The 17479-nt window shown below is 46.5% G+C and overlaps 1 protein-coding gene across 2 annotated transcripts in view; it reads right to left on the minus strand.

The window, feature by feature from the left end:
- Positions 1 to 16023, minus strand: part of LOC117082991 (presequence protease, mitochondrial-like) — a 40131-nt gene extending 24108 nt beyond the window's left edge. The window contains exons 1-2 of one of the 2 annotated variants that reach the window (XM_033210118.1): positions 15768 to 16023; positions 13206 to 13328 (exon numbers count right to left, since the gene is read on the minus strand). The gene's annotated coding sequence lies outside the window, so the exon portion shown is untranslated. Of the gene's footprint in view, positions 1 to 6092; positions 6150 to 13205; positions 13329 to 15767 lie in introns of those variants that run through there. The other variant, XM_033210120.1, reaches the window with a different exon arrangement.
- Between the last annotated feature and the right edge of the window lie 1456 nt (positions 16024 to 17479).

Consider the following 17479-nt stretch of genomic DNA (forward strand, 5'->3'; position numbering starts at 1 on the left):
AACTTCCAAGGGCCCTTGGTGCGTCCACATCACCAGGCTGTCCACATGCGGACCCTGTGTGAGGGGAAGAGACAGAGCCCCAGAGTGGAGACGGGAGGGCCTCCCTGAATCAGCTCCTCAGGAAAGAGCAGACCCACATAGGAGGCACCAACGGCTGTAAATACTTGGTGGCAAAAAGTGATGTCATACTTTCTGTACAGGAGACATACACCCAAATAAAACTTGCCAAGATAGCAGAGAATAAAATACAGCAGACATCCAGTGCCATTCTGTTACAGAAATATTTATATCCCAAAGCCAGGACCTCTCTGGAACACTGTGTTTATTTCCACGTTTCATGGAAGATGTTTGAGTGCACTCACGTGTGTCTCAACAAACTTCCAGTCCTGCTTTAAACCCTGTGGCTCTCAGCAAAACCAAAAAAACAAGTATCAGTTTTCCTTCCAAATGGGAAATGTCCTGACTAGCGAAACCAGCATCAATCCACTTATTATGAGATAGCTGATTACAGGCAAAGCCCTCTAGTCCCAGGCTGACTCCCCTCCTGCAGGAGCGGGAAGGATGGGCGTAGCACTGGCCTGCCAGACCACATCTCCAGGCAGTTTCAAATCATGGCTGCTCAGGTGAGCCATGATAAAAATCAAAACCAAGTATCTCTGAAAAGTGTACATGTCAAGAACCAGACCTCGGACCAGACTCAGCAGAAATGGATGTTGCAAGGTTTGTTCAGAGACCTCCTCCCCATGCCCCCTCTCCCAGGGACCTCCCTCCTTGCACTAGGGGTCCAGGGCCAATGGACCACTCCCTTACCTCTAGCCCAGTGCATTTTCAGGAACAGCTCCCAGACTGTACCAGACCCTGAAATGTATTCACTGAATGCACTATTTCTTGAAATGATTGTAAATCACCTGACTATAACAACAATTGTTTTAAAAGTGTTCTCTCTCTCTCGGGAATCGTGCCATGAGTTTCAGCAAGCAGCTTTGCTTCTTTCTACTGCAATTCTATCATTTGCAAAATGTTAACAATTACTGTGTTCACCCATAGCATTGTTGTAAAAAGCCTTAAGACCCACTTCACGTAGCCTGTCTGGAGCACAGACCCTGTCACATGGTAAATGCCCACTGAAGGTGAGTTATCTGTAGCTATTATTACCTAGCACTCCAGCAAACAAAAGGAGTCGATCAGGTCTCATCGTATCACCATGAAAGGATGTCCATGTAGACTACAGAGTGGGAGTAGGGGGACTCAAAGTTTATCAGGTACTATTTTGTTTCTTACAAAGTGTATATATATATTTGTAGGTACACTGGAAAAGATCTGGAAGGAAATACACCCAGTGTTAATAGTGACTACCCCAAAGACACATTCATACCTGCCCGGGGCTGTTAGCTTTCCTCCTGTGTCTTTGGCTGGCCTGTAATCCCCTAGTGGTGGAAATGCACCCTGACACTTAGCCATCATCCCCACAATGCTCAGCACTGCATAGAGGCCAGGGCAGTGATGCCCACTCGGACTGTGATTCTACTTATAAAGCAAAGGACCAGGGGCCAGATGTGACTTGTCTTTGGTAACTCACCAGCTGTTGCTTGAACCAGAACAAAGCCAGGTCTCCTGATGCCCAGAAAAGAGCTAGTGCCTGTCCCACTAGAAACGTGGTGAAAACGTTTTGCTTGCTGTGAAAAGATGCACTACTGGAGAAGATGGGTGCAACTTCTCATGGAGGCACTCAGCCCAGATCACCAGGAAACAGGGCTGCCGGATGAGACACTAAGCCCGTCTACCGGAAAGGAAATCTGGCTGGGCAGTGGAGGGAAATTCACACAGCCCAATGGCAGCAACAGCATGAATAAAACAAAAAATACCTGACTGGAAAGCCATAGCCTGGCTAGCAAATTCGAAACAGAGCCACAATCCTAGCAGCACACATCACTGCAACACAGAGCTTCAGTCAGTGTGCGCACACTTTAAGTAGAAATGTAGAATGTCCATGTTTTTGGAACAATAGGGCTATTTGTGTGTGTGTGATGTCAAAGAAAACAGCTGAGAAGAAACTGTTCGCAAGGAAATAGAAATAGGCACCCTTACACATTGACAGTGAGATAACGGTATGGCCCTAACGGAAGGGAATCGAGCAACACCCATCAACATTTAAAATGTGCAGAACGCTGGATCCCACAATTCCATTTCTAGCAATGCATCCTATGAACATATTCATGCAAATATGCAAGAATTACGTATAACTCAGCATTGATTAATCCCAACGGTTGGGAACAACCTAAATACTTACCAGTGGGGAACTGGTGGAGAACAGTGTTTATCTTATCCCAACATCTGTATTTTTAAAAAGAAGATACATAGGCTGGGCGCAGTCGCTCACACGTGTAATGCCAGCACTTTGAGAGGCTGAGGCAGGTGGATCACGAGGCCAAGATATCCAGACCATCCTGGCCAACATGGTGAAACCCTGTCTCTACTAAAAATACAAAAATTATCTGGGCGAGGTGGCGCACGCCTGTAGTCCCAGCTACTCAGGAAGTTGAGGCAGGAGAACTGCTTGAACCCGGGATGTGGAGGTTGCAGTGAGCTGAGATCATGGCAGCCTGGTGACAGAGCAAGACTCCATCTTGGAAAAACAAACAAACAAACAAACAAAACTGGCAACAGTGGTCACAGGGCAGTGACTGGAGTAGGACTGCCTTTCACTCTCCAGGACCTTTTGAATGTCGCTCATATTATATATTCAAAATATATGACTACAGCAAATATTTTCAAAGTAACTATGAAAAACTGGGGAAATAATAATATCTAACACACAGGACTGCTGCATAATTAAAGGATGAAAAACATTAAGCACTATCAGCGTTCAAAGGAAAAAGATTAACTCTAGCTTGGATGTCAGAGCGGGGATCATGTAAAGGAAGTATTTCAAGTCTTGAAGGATAGAGAAGATTTAAAGAGACAGAAATGTGGAGATGATGTCCCAGATGGAGATAAGAACATAGGCAAAGAAGATGAAGAGATGAGAAGGTATAAATTCTAAGTGCAGCTCTCAGGCTGGGCTTCAGAACAGGGCTTAGGCAACAAGCTGGAGTGCAAGGCTGATGGTGGGAATGGAAACACTGAAACCCAAACTTGCATATCACGCCCTGATCATGAGCCTTGAATGCCAAGCCAGGGAACCCATCCTTGATCTTAACAACGAAAAATCACTGGGCTGGGTGTGGTGGCTCATGCCTGTAATCCAGTGCTTTGAGAGGTTGAGGCGAGAGGACTGCTTGAGGCCAGGAGTTTGAAACCACCCTGGACAACACAGCAAGACTCTGTCCTTACAAAATTTTAAAAATTAGCTAGGCAGGATAGCACACCTGTAGTCCCAGCTACTCAGGAGGCTGAGGTGGGAGGATCACTTGAGCCCAGGAATTTAGGGTTACAGTGAGCTGTGATGGCACGCCTGCATTCCAGCCTGAGCAACAGAGCCAGGGCATGTCTCAAAAATCAAATAAAATGAAATAAAATCACTAAAAGTTTGTATAGATATAAAGTATAAAATCATACCATATATGATTTAATCCAGATATATAATATAAATTAGAGGGGGAAAGGAGAAATTAGGAAGCTATTATAAGAAGACAAGACTCAACTAAGACGTGAGCAAATGCCCTGGGTTCACAGTGCTATCTTTATATAAAGGAATGAACTACCACATTTATTTTCATGGCATCACCAACTTAAACACAGGCTACAGTATTCTGGAACCATTTCTGTATCAGTCAAATCAGATGGCCATAATACCATAGACAAATACCATAATAAACACCATAGGCTGTGTGGTTTAAACATTAGTTTATTTCTCACAGCTCTGGAGGCTGGAAGTCCAAGATCAAGGTGTCGGCCAACTCAGTTCCAGGACAGGGACCTCTTCCTGGCTTGCAGACAGCCACCTTTCTCTTGTTTCCTCACACCAGGGCAGTGGGAGCTCTCTGCTTTCTCTTTTTTTTTTTTTTTTTTTGAGACAGAGTCTCACTCTGTCATCAGGCTGGAGTGTAGTGGCACAATCTCAGCTCACTGCAACCTGCGACTCCCTGGTTCAAGCAACTCTCCTGCCTCAGCCTCCCGAGTAGCTGGGATTACAGGCATGTGCCACCACACCCAACTAATTTTTGTATTTTTAGTAGAAACAGGGTTTCAGTATGGTCTCAATCTCCTGACCTCATGATCTGCCCACTCGGCCTCCCAAAGTGCTGGGATTACAGGTGTGAGCCACCACACCTGGCCTGGTTTCTCTTCTTCTAAGGGCACTAATCCTGTCAGACCAGGGCCCATGCTCATGGCCTCATCTAACCCTAATCACCTCCCAAAGGTCCTATCCCCCACTACCATCACACTGGCAGTTAGGGCTCCAGTACAAGAATCTGGGGGAGACATAAACATTCAGTTTACAACAATGTCTTTTCAATCCTGTTGAAAAAGCAGCCAAATGAGTAGGCGACAAAGTACCTTATATGTAAACAAGTCAGGACTTTTCATATTTCTGCTAACACATTCAAGTCAATTTAAAATGTCTGATAACAAGAGTCAGAAGCAGAGATAAATGAAAGTTAGTTACTCTGCATTTTAGGCCCACATTGAGTTGTCTTCCAATGACATTGTGGCACAAAGAACACTGCTTTCTATTCCTGGTTTGGCCACCAAAGAAGCTGGAACAGTTCCCTGTATTTCCATTTATCTTGAAAGTCACTGGGCTGACCTGGCAGACCTCCAAGGTCCCTTCCATTCACAAATTCCACAAATAACTTCCTACCAAGAGAGGCTACACAAATAAACTACACTGACGAAGGAGAAAGCTAACACTAGCAAACAATGAGATGCACACAAGACAAGATGTATAGAGAAGTGGATCAACCACAAACTGGCGGACGATGAGCCGGCAGTGGATAAAAACACATTCCCTAACGATGGACAGAAAGGCAATGGCGCTGAGGTAGTATTGTTGAAGATTACCTATTTTAAATCTTCAAGATAAATGGCCCAATTGTTTATATTCATTCTGATTAAATGTGAACGTGAAAACTTCCTCCAGGGGACACAGACATCTAAAAAGTTCCCAATGTATCCAATTTGTCATTTGATATTTTTACTGACAAGAAAAATGAGGGACTGAATATACACACAGACCATGCCTGATCATATGTATAAAGACAGAACTCAGACCACAACCTGTAGCTGCCCACCCAGGAAACAAAACCCCTATCTACAGTAAACAGCCAGGAGGCCAGCCAGACTAGTACATCAAACAGGAAGCAAGACTGCTCTCTCTCAACAACCCAGAAACTAAACCACAACTCTGTCCCATGTGGCCAGGACTTGACTCAAAACTGACAGCCACCCTAATTTTGGCCCCTATTTTCAGTTAGGATCATTCAGAGAAAGCCAAATGCACCCCTAACCAATCCATAGGACACCCCACTTCTGCACAGCCGCCTCCAGCCCCCACAACAGCCTCCACTGGGAGCCGTTCTTTTCCATCCTGAAGCTTCCCCACTCCTCATCCGCCACTCACTTGCATGTCAGTCTCTGCCACACGCAAGTGACGGTGCTGACTCCCTTGCCATAGCAGCTCTGAGAAAGTCGCCTCTGCCTGTCTCATGTGGGTGGCCTTCCTTTATTTCCCCCAAATAATAAATCTTAAATGACGAGCTTTTCTCTATATGGCCAAGCTATACGATTCAGAAGCCCAGCATGGCAGATTCCAAGCCTGGAAAGACCAGACACCCCTCAGGTTTTCTTCCACAAAACACAGCTTCCTTGAATTCTTCAGTCACTCCGACCAACCAGGGAAGGAACCAGTGTTATGGAAAGATCAAGGGCCTTGAAGTCAAACTTCTGAGTTCATCAAGTACTTTTTCTTTCCTCTTAAGAAATCACATGGCCTTGGCCAGGCGTGGTGGCTTACACCTGTAATCCCAGCACTTGGGGAGGCCGACTTGGGCGGATCACCCAAGGTTGGGAGTTCAAGACCAGCCTAACCAACATGGAAAAACCTCATCCCTACTAAAAATACAAAATCAGCCTGGTGTGGTGGCACATGCCTGTCATCCCAGCTACTCGGGAGGCTGAGGCAGGAGAATCACTTGAACCTGGGAAGCAGAGGTTGTGGTGAGCCGAGATCACGCCATTGCACTGCAGCCTGGGCAAGAAGAGCAAAACTCTGTCTCAAAAAAAAAAAAAAAAAAAAAACCAGCAACAACAACAAATGACGTGACCTTGAACAATTTTCTTAACTTCTCTAAGCCTCTATCTTCATCTTCAATAAAATAATTTTACCTCCAAGATTGCATTAAATGGAATCCCACATGTAAAACAGCTGACAAATATTAGGGGCCCAACAGCTGTGCGCTCCTACTGCCACCCCACTTTACCCCAAAGGAGAAGCGCAAGACATCCAGAAAAAGCCTGTTGATCCCTACACCTCAGCATCCTGTGTTCACACAAGGTGCAGTGGGATCCAGACTTACCGGGGTCACCCAAATACAAGACACGTTATGATTTTTAAACTTAGGTACACATGGCTTCTAACGTTCACCATATATGATCCATAATTTAGAAGAGATTTTCCTACACTACCCCATGGTTCTATTTTAGCAGACTTAGATGTGCTATAATAGCTCACTCTCTTAAGCCCTCTTCAGTATCAAAAACAAAACTTTAATCTGTAACACGGTTATCAGCAGTGAAAGTGGAAAAGGTACCTATGAGTTAAAATGACCCTCTGCCCCGCCCCACCTCACCCTACAAAAAGCTGTTCAGGAGTATTTGGGCTGATTATGAGAATGCTGTCTGTATTCCCAGGGACAGACAAATGCCTACCCTGGTTAGAAGCTGCGCTGCTCAGCCTTCAGGGTAGAAAGCTCCCCACACCCTCTACCCAAGGAGAAGAGAAGCAAATGGGGTGGCCAGGCTCCAGGACGCGGACTGTTTAGTGTGGTTTCTGCAGTCCAGGTCACCGCCATGGGTGAATCTTTTCCTTCCTTCTTTTCCAACCAAGTGCCCAAGGTCCTACGGCTGCTATAGGGCCTCTTCCCTAGGATGAGTCAGCCCAGCTATTCCCCTTCCCTCTTTTTTTTTTTTTTTTTTTTTGAGATGGAGTCTCACTCTGTCACCTAAGTGGGAGTTCAGTGGTGCAATCTTAGCTCACTGCCACCTCTGCCTCCCGGGTTCAAACAATTCTCCTGCCTCAGCCTCCCAAGTACCTCAGATTACAGGCACCCACCACCACGCCCAGCTAATTTTTATATTTTTAGTAGAGACAGAGTTTCAACTTGTTGCCCAGGCTGCTCTCGAACTCCTGACCTCAGGTGATCCACCTGCCTTGGCCTCCCAAAGTGCTGGGATTACAGGCATGAGCCACCGCATCTGGCCGAGTCAGCCCAGCAATCCTGACTTTTTGTTCTGGCATAATTACTGTCTTCCATGTCTACCTTCCACGTAGCTAAATCAGAGATCTGGCCTTGGGGCAGGCTTGAAGAATCCCTGTTTTTGGTCCTCAAGAGGTCCCACCAGGGTCTGGGACAATTCCAAGACTTGTGTCCTTAAAAAGGAAAGAAACCTCACATACATGGCTCTCACAGAGCTCAGGCAGAGCTCAGGCAAGGCTTGGGAGGCGGCCCTAAGGTTTGGGTGTGCCATCTATGATAACAGCTAAGAGATCTGAAGCCAGCTGTCTGGGTTCAAACCTCAATTCCAACAGCACTGGCTGTGTGATGTTAGACAATGCCTCCAGCCTCTCTGTGGTTCAGTTTCCTCGCTGTAAAAGGGCCACAATAATAGAGCTGCTCTAAAAATTAAGTGAATTAGTGCGTAAAAAGTATTTAGAGGCCGGACGCAGTGGCTCAAGCCTGTAATCCCAGCACTTTGGGAGGCCGAGATGGGCAGATCACGAGGTCAGGAGATCGAGACCATCCTGGCTAACATGGTGAAACCGTCTCTACTAAAAAAAAAAAAAAAAAAAAAAGTATTTAGAACAATGCTTGGCACATGGGGGAGTTCAACAGACACGTATTAAACAGAGTAACTTAGCAATTAGTAAATATACTCATGCAGGCCAGGCGCGGTGGCTCACACCTGTAATTCCAAAACTTTGGGAGGCTGAGGCGAGAGGGTCACTTGAGCCCAGGAGTTTGAGACTAGCATGGGCAACAGAGCAATATTCCATCTCTAAAAATAAAACAAATATGTATATATACACTCATATATTCACAGTGTATTTATAATATACAAAATAGCTGGAATACAGACTTAACTATTCACAATGGTTACTTCTAGAGAAGGGGGAATGCAAATTTCAGATTTTTACCCCACACATATATTCTTGTATTATCTGAAATATTTAAGCAAATTGTATGTGTAAATTTGCCCCAAAACACATAGCAGAACAATGTAGTTTTGACTCAAAAATCTTCAAATCATGACGGAATTGTCCTGTGAAAGTAAAGTTATAGAGATGAAAAGTCTCCCTCCATCCTAAATGCTCTTTCATATGACCTATGTGACACAAACCAATGCAGACACCCCAATCCTTTCCCCACTGTCATAAGAAGTTTTCAGTGAACTGCATTCCCCTTTACAAACTAGATGATAGTTACAGTTACCAGGCAAGAACGTGGATCTAGTTCTGCTTTTTCAAAGGCCAGTGTTCCTCACATAATAGCAATGCATTCTTCAACCGGTCAACTGCCCACAACACCTGAGGTGACAGACGCAAAGTGCTTGGCACTTACTTACTCTTACCGGTTTATTACAAAGAAGAGAACACAGGAACAGCCAAATGCAAGAGACGCACAGAGCACACCATGGGGCAGAGAGGTCGGGGCTCCCATGCCATCCCTGGAAGTGCCACCTCCCCAGCACCAAATGAGTTCACCAAACCAGAAGCTCTCCAAACCCAATATTTACAGGGATTTATGGAGTTTTCATAACAGACATGATTAAGTCATTGGCCACCCGTGACTAGCTCAGTCTCCAGCCTGTCTCGTCTCCTCTCCCGGAGGTAGGGGTGAGGCTGATACATCCAACTCTTTAATCATGACTCATCTTTCTGGCAACCAGCCCTGATCCTGAACCTGTCCAGGGGCCCAAAGTCACCTGTCATCTCATTATCATACAAAAGACACCCCTATCACCCCAGAGATTCCAAAAGTCTTAGAAGCTCTTGTGTCAGGTATTGAAACCTAAGACCAAATATTATAACCAATGATGTTCCTACCGCTTAGGAAGTTACAATGGTTTTAGAAGCTCCGGGCCAAAAACCAGGAAGAATACTAAATAGATACACTATTGTACTATGTATCCCACTATCATGATAATTTTTTTTGAGACAGAGTCTACCTCTGTTGCCCAGTTTGGAGTGCAGTGGTGCGATCTCAGTTCATGGTGCGATCTCAGCTCACTGCAACCTCCACCTCCCAGGTTCAAGCAATTCCTGTGCCTCACCCTCCTGAGTAGCTGGGACTACAGGTGTGCGACACTACAGCTGACTAATTTTTGCATTTTTTAGTAGAGACAGGGTTTCACTGTGTTGACCAGGCTGGCCTTCAACTCCTGGCTTCAAGTGATCTGCCCGCCTCAGCCTCCCAAAAATCTGAGATAAGTCACGAGCCACCATGCCTGGCCTCACTATCACAATAATTACACTGAGAGGATGGGGGAGAAAAACGTGGGCAACAGGAGGAGCGGGGAGGGTAAGCAACCTGAATCCTTGTCTTCCACAGTAGGACATCTCCCTGTCTTTCACGCAATCTAGAAGAACAAGCTAAAACATAAACACAATAATCTCCAAGGAGCAGGGATCAGAGTAGAGAAGGGTAAGGTAGGGGATTGCTGGGTTTTGTCCTAAGTCTTGTTAATTTCTGACTCTTAGAGCTGTATGCCTGTACAACTTTGCTAAAAATGAGTATTTACCTGTAATCCCAGCACTTTGGGAAGCCAAGGTGGGCAGATCACGAGGTCAGGAGATCAAGACCATCCTGGCTAACACGATGAAACCCCATCTCTACTAAAAATACAAAATATTAGCCAGGTGTGGTGGCAGGCACCTGTAGTCCCACCTACTTAGGAGGTGAGGCAGGAGAATGGTGTGAACCCAGGAGGCAGAGCTTGCAGTGAGCTGAGACCACACCACTGCACTCCAGCCTGGGTGACAGAGCGAGACTCCGTCTCAAAAAAAAAAAGAGTATTTAATTTTTAAACAAAATCTGATACTTGACCAACAACAATAGTATACTAAGTGATACGGTTTTTTGCTTTTGTTTGAGAGAGGGTCTTCCTCTGTTGCCCAGGCTGGAGTGCCATGGTGCAATTCTAACTTACTACAGCCTCAAATTATTGGGATCAGGTGATCAACCTCCCGAGCAGCTAGAACCACAGGTGTGCACCACCACGTCCAGCATTTTTTTTTTTTTTTTTGGTACAGTTGGAGGTCTCGCTATGTTGCCGGTCTTAAACTCCTGACCTCAGTGGATCCTACTGCCTCAGCCTCCCTAAGTGCTGGGATTACAGGTGTGAGCCACCACACCAGACCCAACTGGCGTATTCTAAAATTTTTTGGAATCCACCCACTTTGAAAATGTATGGAGAGCTATAAATCGTCTCCCCATAAACACATGGATGCATATACACAAAATTGTTGCACAGGATTTTGGGGACGTCATAAATTTCTGAGAGCTGGGTTAAGAACCTTAGGATTATGGATTCTGATTTCTTTATTTTTTCTTTCTTTTTTTTTGAGACAGAGTCTCGCTTTGTCATCCAGGCTGGAGTGCAGTGGCGTGATCTCGGCTCACTGCAAGCTCCGTCTCCCGGGTTCACGCCATTCTCCTGCCTCAGCCTCCCGAGTAGCTGGGACTACAGGCGCCTGCCACCATGCCCGGCTGATTTTTTGTATTTTTAGTAGAGGCAGGGTTTCACTATAGCCAGGTTGGTCTCAATCTCCTGACCTCATGATCTGCCCTCCTCGGCCTCCCAAAGTCTGGGATTACAGGTGTGAGCAACTGCACCCGGCCTTAGATTCTGGTTTATTAAAGGAAATGTATTTCAAGTCAGAGCTTGTCATTTATTGCACAGGAAAATAGAAACTTCATTTAAAAATCAAAAACACCCACATGATAAAATGAGGTCCTGCTTGGTTTTAAACTACTTGGTGACCACCATCAGTTATTTTCTTGACCACAGGATGCACCTAATCCCTAACTATGAAAAAAGGTACAAACATTGTTTATTGGACTTTTGGCTTCAGCCTTGAAACAATCGGATTCTCTCAAATGTGAATCGCTGTTGTGTTGATGCAGTTGTTTCCATTCTAGAAATGGACCTGGAATCATGTACTTTTCACCCATGGAGAGTCCTTTGTGTAAAACTTGAAAAGGCAAGGTCCCAAATTCCCCATATGGATGTTTCTTCCAGTAGAGGAATTACTCTAATGACTTCTTAGCAAAACTTACATAATCAGGGCAGGCCATCAAAATACTCCAAAACACAAAGTTTAGCTCCATTTCTGATGGACCTGTCTCCACTGCTATCAATCTCACCAACAGCCTCACATCAAGTCAGAGGAACGATTTTTTCATTTAAGAAGGATCTTCATGGCTGGATGCGGTGGCTCATGCCTGTAATCCTATCACTTTGGGAGGCCAAGGTGGGTGGATCACGAGGTCAGGAGTTTGTGACCAGTCTGGTCAACATACTGAAACCCCGTCTGTACTAAAAATACAAAAATTAGCCGGGCTTGGTGGCACGTGCCTGTAGTCCCAGCTACTCAGGAGGCTGAGGCAGGAGAACTGCTTGAACCCAGGAGGTGGAAGTTGTGGTGAGCCAAGATCGCACCACTGCACTCCAGCCTGGGCAACAGAATGAGACTCCATCTCAAAAAAAAAAAAGAAGGATCTTCATGTTCCTGCCAATTTGCAAAAAAAAAAAAAAAAAAATGGTATCTGTTAACCAGAGGCAATGAAAAGCACCTCCCAGGCTGCTGTAGTAAGTGGATTGGTAACTGTGGTGGGAGATTCCAATCCCTGAGACCTGTGACTATGTCACGCAGCAAAAGGGCTTTGCCACAGGCCTTAGGAGAAGTATCCTGGGCTATCCAGGGAGGTCCAATCTAATCCCATGAGCCTCTAAGAGCATAGAACTGGCCAGGCGAGGTGGCTCACCCCTGTAATCTCCGCACTTTGAGAGGCTAAGGCAGGCGGATCACGAGATCAAGAGATGGAGACCACCCTGGCTAAAATGGTGAAACCCATCTCTACTAAAAATACAAAAATTAGTCGGGCATCGTGGCGGGCACCTGTAGTCTCAGCTACTCAGGAGGCTGAAGCAGGAGAATCACTTGAACCCAGGAGGTAGAGGTTGCAGCAAGCTGAGATCACGCCACTGCACTCCAGCCTGGCCAACAGTGCGAAGACTCCATCTCAAAAAAATATTTTAAAATAGGGCATAGAACTTTCTCCGAGTGGAAGAAGAGAAATGCACACAGGGGAACTGGAGAGCCTGACCAGGTCCCTGGCCTAGGTAGTCCTGAGCTGATGGGATCACGTGCAAAGACCAGATAGAGGCCTCAGGAGCTGAGGGCAGCCCCCAACAGATGGCCAGCAAGGGAACAGACACCTCAGTCCTGCAACCACAAGGAACTATATTTGGCCAAAAGTGCTTGGAAACAATTCTCCAATGAGGAATGCAGCCCAGACCACATGGTGATTTTTGCCCAGTGACACCCACGTCAGACTTCTGCCCTACAGAACTGTGAGATGATACAATTTCAATTGTTTTAAGCCACGAAATATGTGGAAATGTGGTAAAGCAGCAACAGAAATGAATACAGTGATTTACGTGGAAACCCCTAGAAGAGTGTCTGGCACGGTGTTGTCACCTGACAAGCGTTTCCTGATTTCCTTACATCGCAAGGCAAGGCAAGGCTGGCCACACTCCGTCCAAAAGAGATGATAGACTTGCTCTGACAAAACAGATTCAGTGAATTACAAATGGCCCAGAACACCTACAAATTTCAGGTTTCACGTAAGTGATTGCCTTTCCTTTCACTTAGAAACCTCCCAATGCTCATCTTACTGATAAACTCTAAGTACCAGGCAGGAGACTAAACACCAGACAAACCCAGCCCCAGATGCCCTGAGGGAGCCCATCCCAGCACTCACTCCACTGCACTGAAATGATGTCCAGGTCAGTTTATCCCACTAGACCAAGAACTCCAGCTCTCCATGTGTGAGTCACCAGTGCTGCCTCTGCGTCTCTGCTTCTCTGCTTCTACGACGGTGCTTCTGCACTTCACAGGAAATCTGTATCAATGTTTGTCAACACTATATATGACAGTACAACTTAATATCTGCACAGAAAATATAAATTCTCTGAGGACCAGGGCTGGGTTTATTAGCCTTTGTACTCCCACTGCCACTGTCTGGGACATCAGAGGCACTCGGTAGAAGTTGGTGAAGAGAAAGAAAAGGCAGAGGAGAGACAGGAAAGCAGGACCAACACTGCAGACACAGATTCTGAGGTGGCTGGAGGAGAGGCAGGGCAGAGAAACTTCCTGGATGCTGGAATGGGGTTCACTGTAATACCTGCTGCTGGATTTCAAATGTCAAAGGTGATGCTTTGCTGACCTTGACCTCTGACTGCCCTTTAACTGCCCTTTAGCTTTCCCAATCTCAAGACAGGGCACTTAGAAACTGCAATGTCAAGAAATTATGCTTCATTAAAGCATGGGAATGTTATTTACATGGACGCTCATTACTTCATTTTTTACATGGGAATGTAAATAATTGAAGAGATTGTTAAAGACTAAATCATGCACATTCAATAACTTTGTAAAATATTAATGATAACTGAAACACAAATTTTGATGGTCCCCAAAAATGCTAAAATATAAAACAATACTTACCAATGAAAGATAGAAAACAATCCTAATGAAGCTCCCCAACAGACACATTAAAACTTCTCTGTACATTAAACATTTGGGATTTCAAAGGAAAACCCAGATTCATTCCATTCTTAATACAGAGTTTAAAAAAAAAATCTTAGGTAATACAATATTTCATTTAAAATTTACAAAATTCCATTACATTCATGATTTCATTTCATCCTCAAAACAATCTCCTGAGTTAGGCAGAACAGGTATTACTAACAACTAACTCCATTTTACAGGTAAGGGAACTGAAGTTCACAAAGTACTTGGACTTAACAAAAGCTTTAATAGGGCCACATATCGAAACCAAATCCTCTGCTCAAAAGAACTAGAGTAAGTTATCTTTTACATATCATTCATACTTATATCCTGTCAACATCCAAAAATGTTTTGAGGTAGCCTGCAATAATAGACACCTATCCAATAAAAACATTAAAATGAAAAACAGGTGGGAAAAAAAACAGCAGGTGACATGGGAGACAGACAAAGGTAGATACCAAAGACTGAGACTTAGAATCTAAGAAAACTTCATCTCTGACCTTCCAGTTCCAGGGAGATAATACTAAAGGAAACAAGATGGTTTATAGACTCATAAACTGACAAAAGAGAGGTTGCATCAGTTCTTAACTATGAAACACTCCTGGCAGCCACAGCAAATCTCTAGGACAACATACCAATGGCATCAAAGCAAGAGTATACTTCAGTGATAGTGTGAATTAAGTTCCCTGTTTGGGACCCAGGCCAGGGCTAGAGAAAAGAACTCTGAAATGTAGAGCTCAGAAATATATCCTCTGTTGGCCAGGCACAGTGGCTCACACCTGTAATCCCCAGCACTCTGGAAGGCTGAGGCAGGCAGATCACGAAGTCAGGAGGTGGAGACCATCCTGGCTAGCACAGTGAAATCCTGTTTCTACTAAAAACACAAAAAATTAGCCAGGCGTGGTGGCAGGCACCTATAGTCCCAGCTGCTTGGAAGGCTGAGGTAGGAGAATGGAGTGAACCCAAGAGGCGGAGCTTGTAGTGAGCAGAGACCCTGCCACTGCGCTCCAGCCTGGGCAACCGAGCAAAACTCTGACTCAAAAAAAAAAAAAAAATATATATATATATATATGTACATACCCTGTGTCTTCTCCATACCCAAGTGTCCCCTTCTGTGAGAGACTTCCTTACACCATTGCGGGGAAGAGAATTTTTCTCTGCTATATTTGCTTGAAAGAATTAAAGATGCAGGGCAAAAATTCTTGGAAATTATGTCATTTACGATCCTCAAAAGTGAGAAAAATGAAGCCCAGAAGAGAAGACCTTCCAGGAAAATTCCAGAGTCGGAGGTAGACTCAGTACATTGTTTCTGTTTTTGTTTTGAGAGGAAGTCTCACTCTATGGCCCAGGCTGGAGTGCAGTGGAGCCATTTCACTCACTGTAACCTCTGCCTCCTGGGTTCAAGCTATTCTCCTGCCTCAGTCTCCTGAGTAGCTGCGATTACAGGAGCCCACCACCACGCCCAACTAATTTTTGTATTTTTAGTAGAGACAGGATTTCACCATGTTGGCCTCGAACTCCTGACCTCAAGTGATCCGCCTGCCTAGACCTCCCAAAGTCCTCCGATTACAGGCCTGAGCCACCGCACCCAGCCGACCTGGTAAGTTTTAATCAAGTACTCTGAACTATGCAACAAACACTAGGAAGTAATAGAAAAAAATTTAATCTAAAAACCCTCTGGAGAGTCAAAGAATTGCAGGTTTTAAATAGCATGAATACTTGGATTCATGGTATTGAAAAAGGACCTCGCACTTACCCGCATGTACAAACTGCCTGCCCACCTCTATCAGAGCATTTTTCAAGCTGTGCTACAGTTAACTATGTACTGCCCAAAGCCAATCTGTCCCTGCAGATCATAAGCTCTTAAAGACCAGGACTTCAGGAGAACAAGCAAAACTTCAGAGAGAAGGGAGCCACCGAAACAGAGTTCATAGCAATGGGTCGGCAGGAGCTGATGACTGGAGGTGCGCGGTAGCGTTGGGGTCTGGGACAGCGGAAGGCAGAGAAAGCAAAAGGGTCTGCATGACATGCTACAGGGCTAGGAGCCACAGCTGCAGTGATTAGTTCAGTTTTGTCTCCTATGCCTGTTACTTATACACCATCTCTTGTTCAGAAAGAACTTCAGGTTGAGTAATTGGACTCCTTGAGCCTTCTGCTGTTTGTCTCCGGGACGTGTAACACTCTTAAAAGGGGAAAACTGTCCAGTTCGATTATGCTTCCTGGGACATTACAGGTTTTTCAAAAGTTTGATGAAAGCATTCACTAAGGAGTGATTCCACTTTCTCTGGTGGCTGAGAAATACGCGTCTGAGGGGCGGCATCAGGTCTCCCCATCAAGCTGAGGTCGGAGTCTCCCCACCTATGGACCTCACCCTGGCTCCCCTCTCATAAAAATCTGACCTCTAACTGTAACTGCCTTGGCCTCATTCCGTGGGTGTGGATGCTCCTGCTTGAAACGCATTTTCAGCCCGCCAAATTCTTGAGAGAGTTTCTTCCACTCTCCAGGCGCTGAGAGCTACAAAGTTCAATCTGGCTTTCCAGATTTTTTTTTTCTTCCCATTACTAACGGAAGAAATCAAGAAGCGCCAGGCAGAAGGGCCCTGCTCCCACCAATCAGAGCCTAGCGGAAGGCCAGAGCAGGAAGTGCGGCGGTGGGACACGCGGTCACAACCCCTCGCCCCCCCGGGACCCGCCGGCCTGGGCAGAGGTCCGTGAGGCCGCTGCGCGACAGCTCCTGCCGCGCCTTTGGCTTTCTCCCGCCCAGCAAGTGAGAGGATAAATCACCGGGCGGGGGCAGTGCGCCCCCAGCAACCGCGCACTCCGCGCACAGACCCCCACTACACGCGCCTCCCAGGCAGGGTCGACCCAGACGAGTCACGGGGCGGCGCACAGCCCCACTAGCAGGGCAGCCTACGCGCGCGGGTCCACGCAGCCACTTATATAAGTGACAAAACACTCAGGAAGCCATCATGCGGGGCCAGGAAAGAGCCCCCACCCAGAGTCACGGACTCCCTCGTCTGAGGGTCCGCGCAGTCCCCTCGGTGAGTCTGGCGAAGCAGTCTCACTGCGAGGGAGGGCGGGGAGGGCGTTGGAGTCTCCACACGCGTTGACCCGGATCCCATTCCATGAGTGGGTCCATGCAGGTCCCACTCTGCCGCACGCGGGGACCAGCCAGGCCGCGGAGGACCGGGCAGAAGCCAGCGCCCGGGTCCATGCAGTCCCCTCCACGGCAGACGCGTGAAGCCGGGGAGCAGTGGGGACCGGCCAGCACCCGCAGGGCGCCCGGGACCCCCGCGCTGGCCCACGCGGTATCGCAGCAGACGCGAAGCCCCCGGTGCCACCCGAGGCGGAGACAAAGCCCAGGCGCAGGGACCCGGGGTCCTGACCCGGACCCTGCGGAGCCCAGCTCGGAGCCGCCACGCCCGGCGCAGAGACCCCCGCCCGGTCCGGAGACCCCTTCGCCCAGTCT

Source organism: Trachypithecus francoisi, unplaced genomic scaffold (genome assembly GCF_009764315.1).
Source record: "Trachypithecus francoisi isolate TF-2019V2 unplaced genomic scaffold, Tfra_2.0 Lachesis_group0, whole genome shotgun sequence".
Classification (NCBI taxonomy): Eukaryota; Metazoa; Chordata; class Mammalia; order Primates; family Cercopithecidae; genus Trachypithecus; species Trachypithecus francoisi.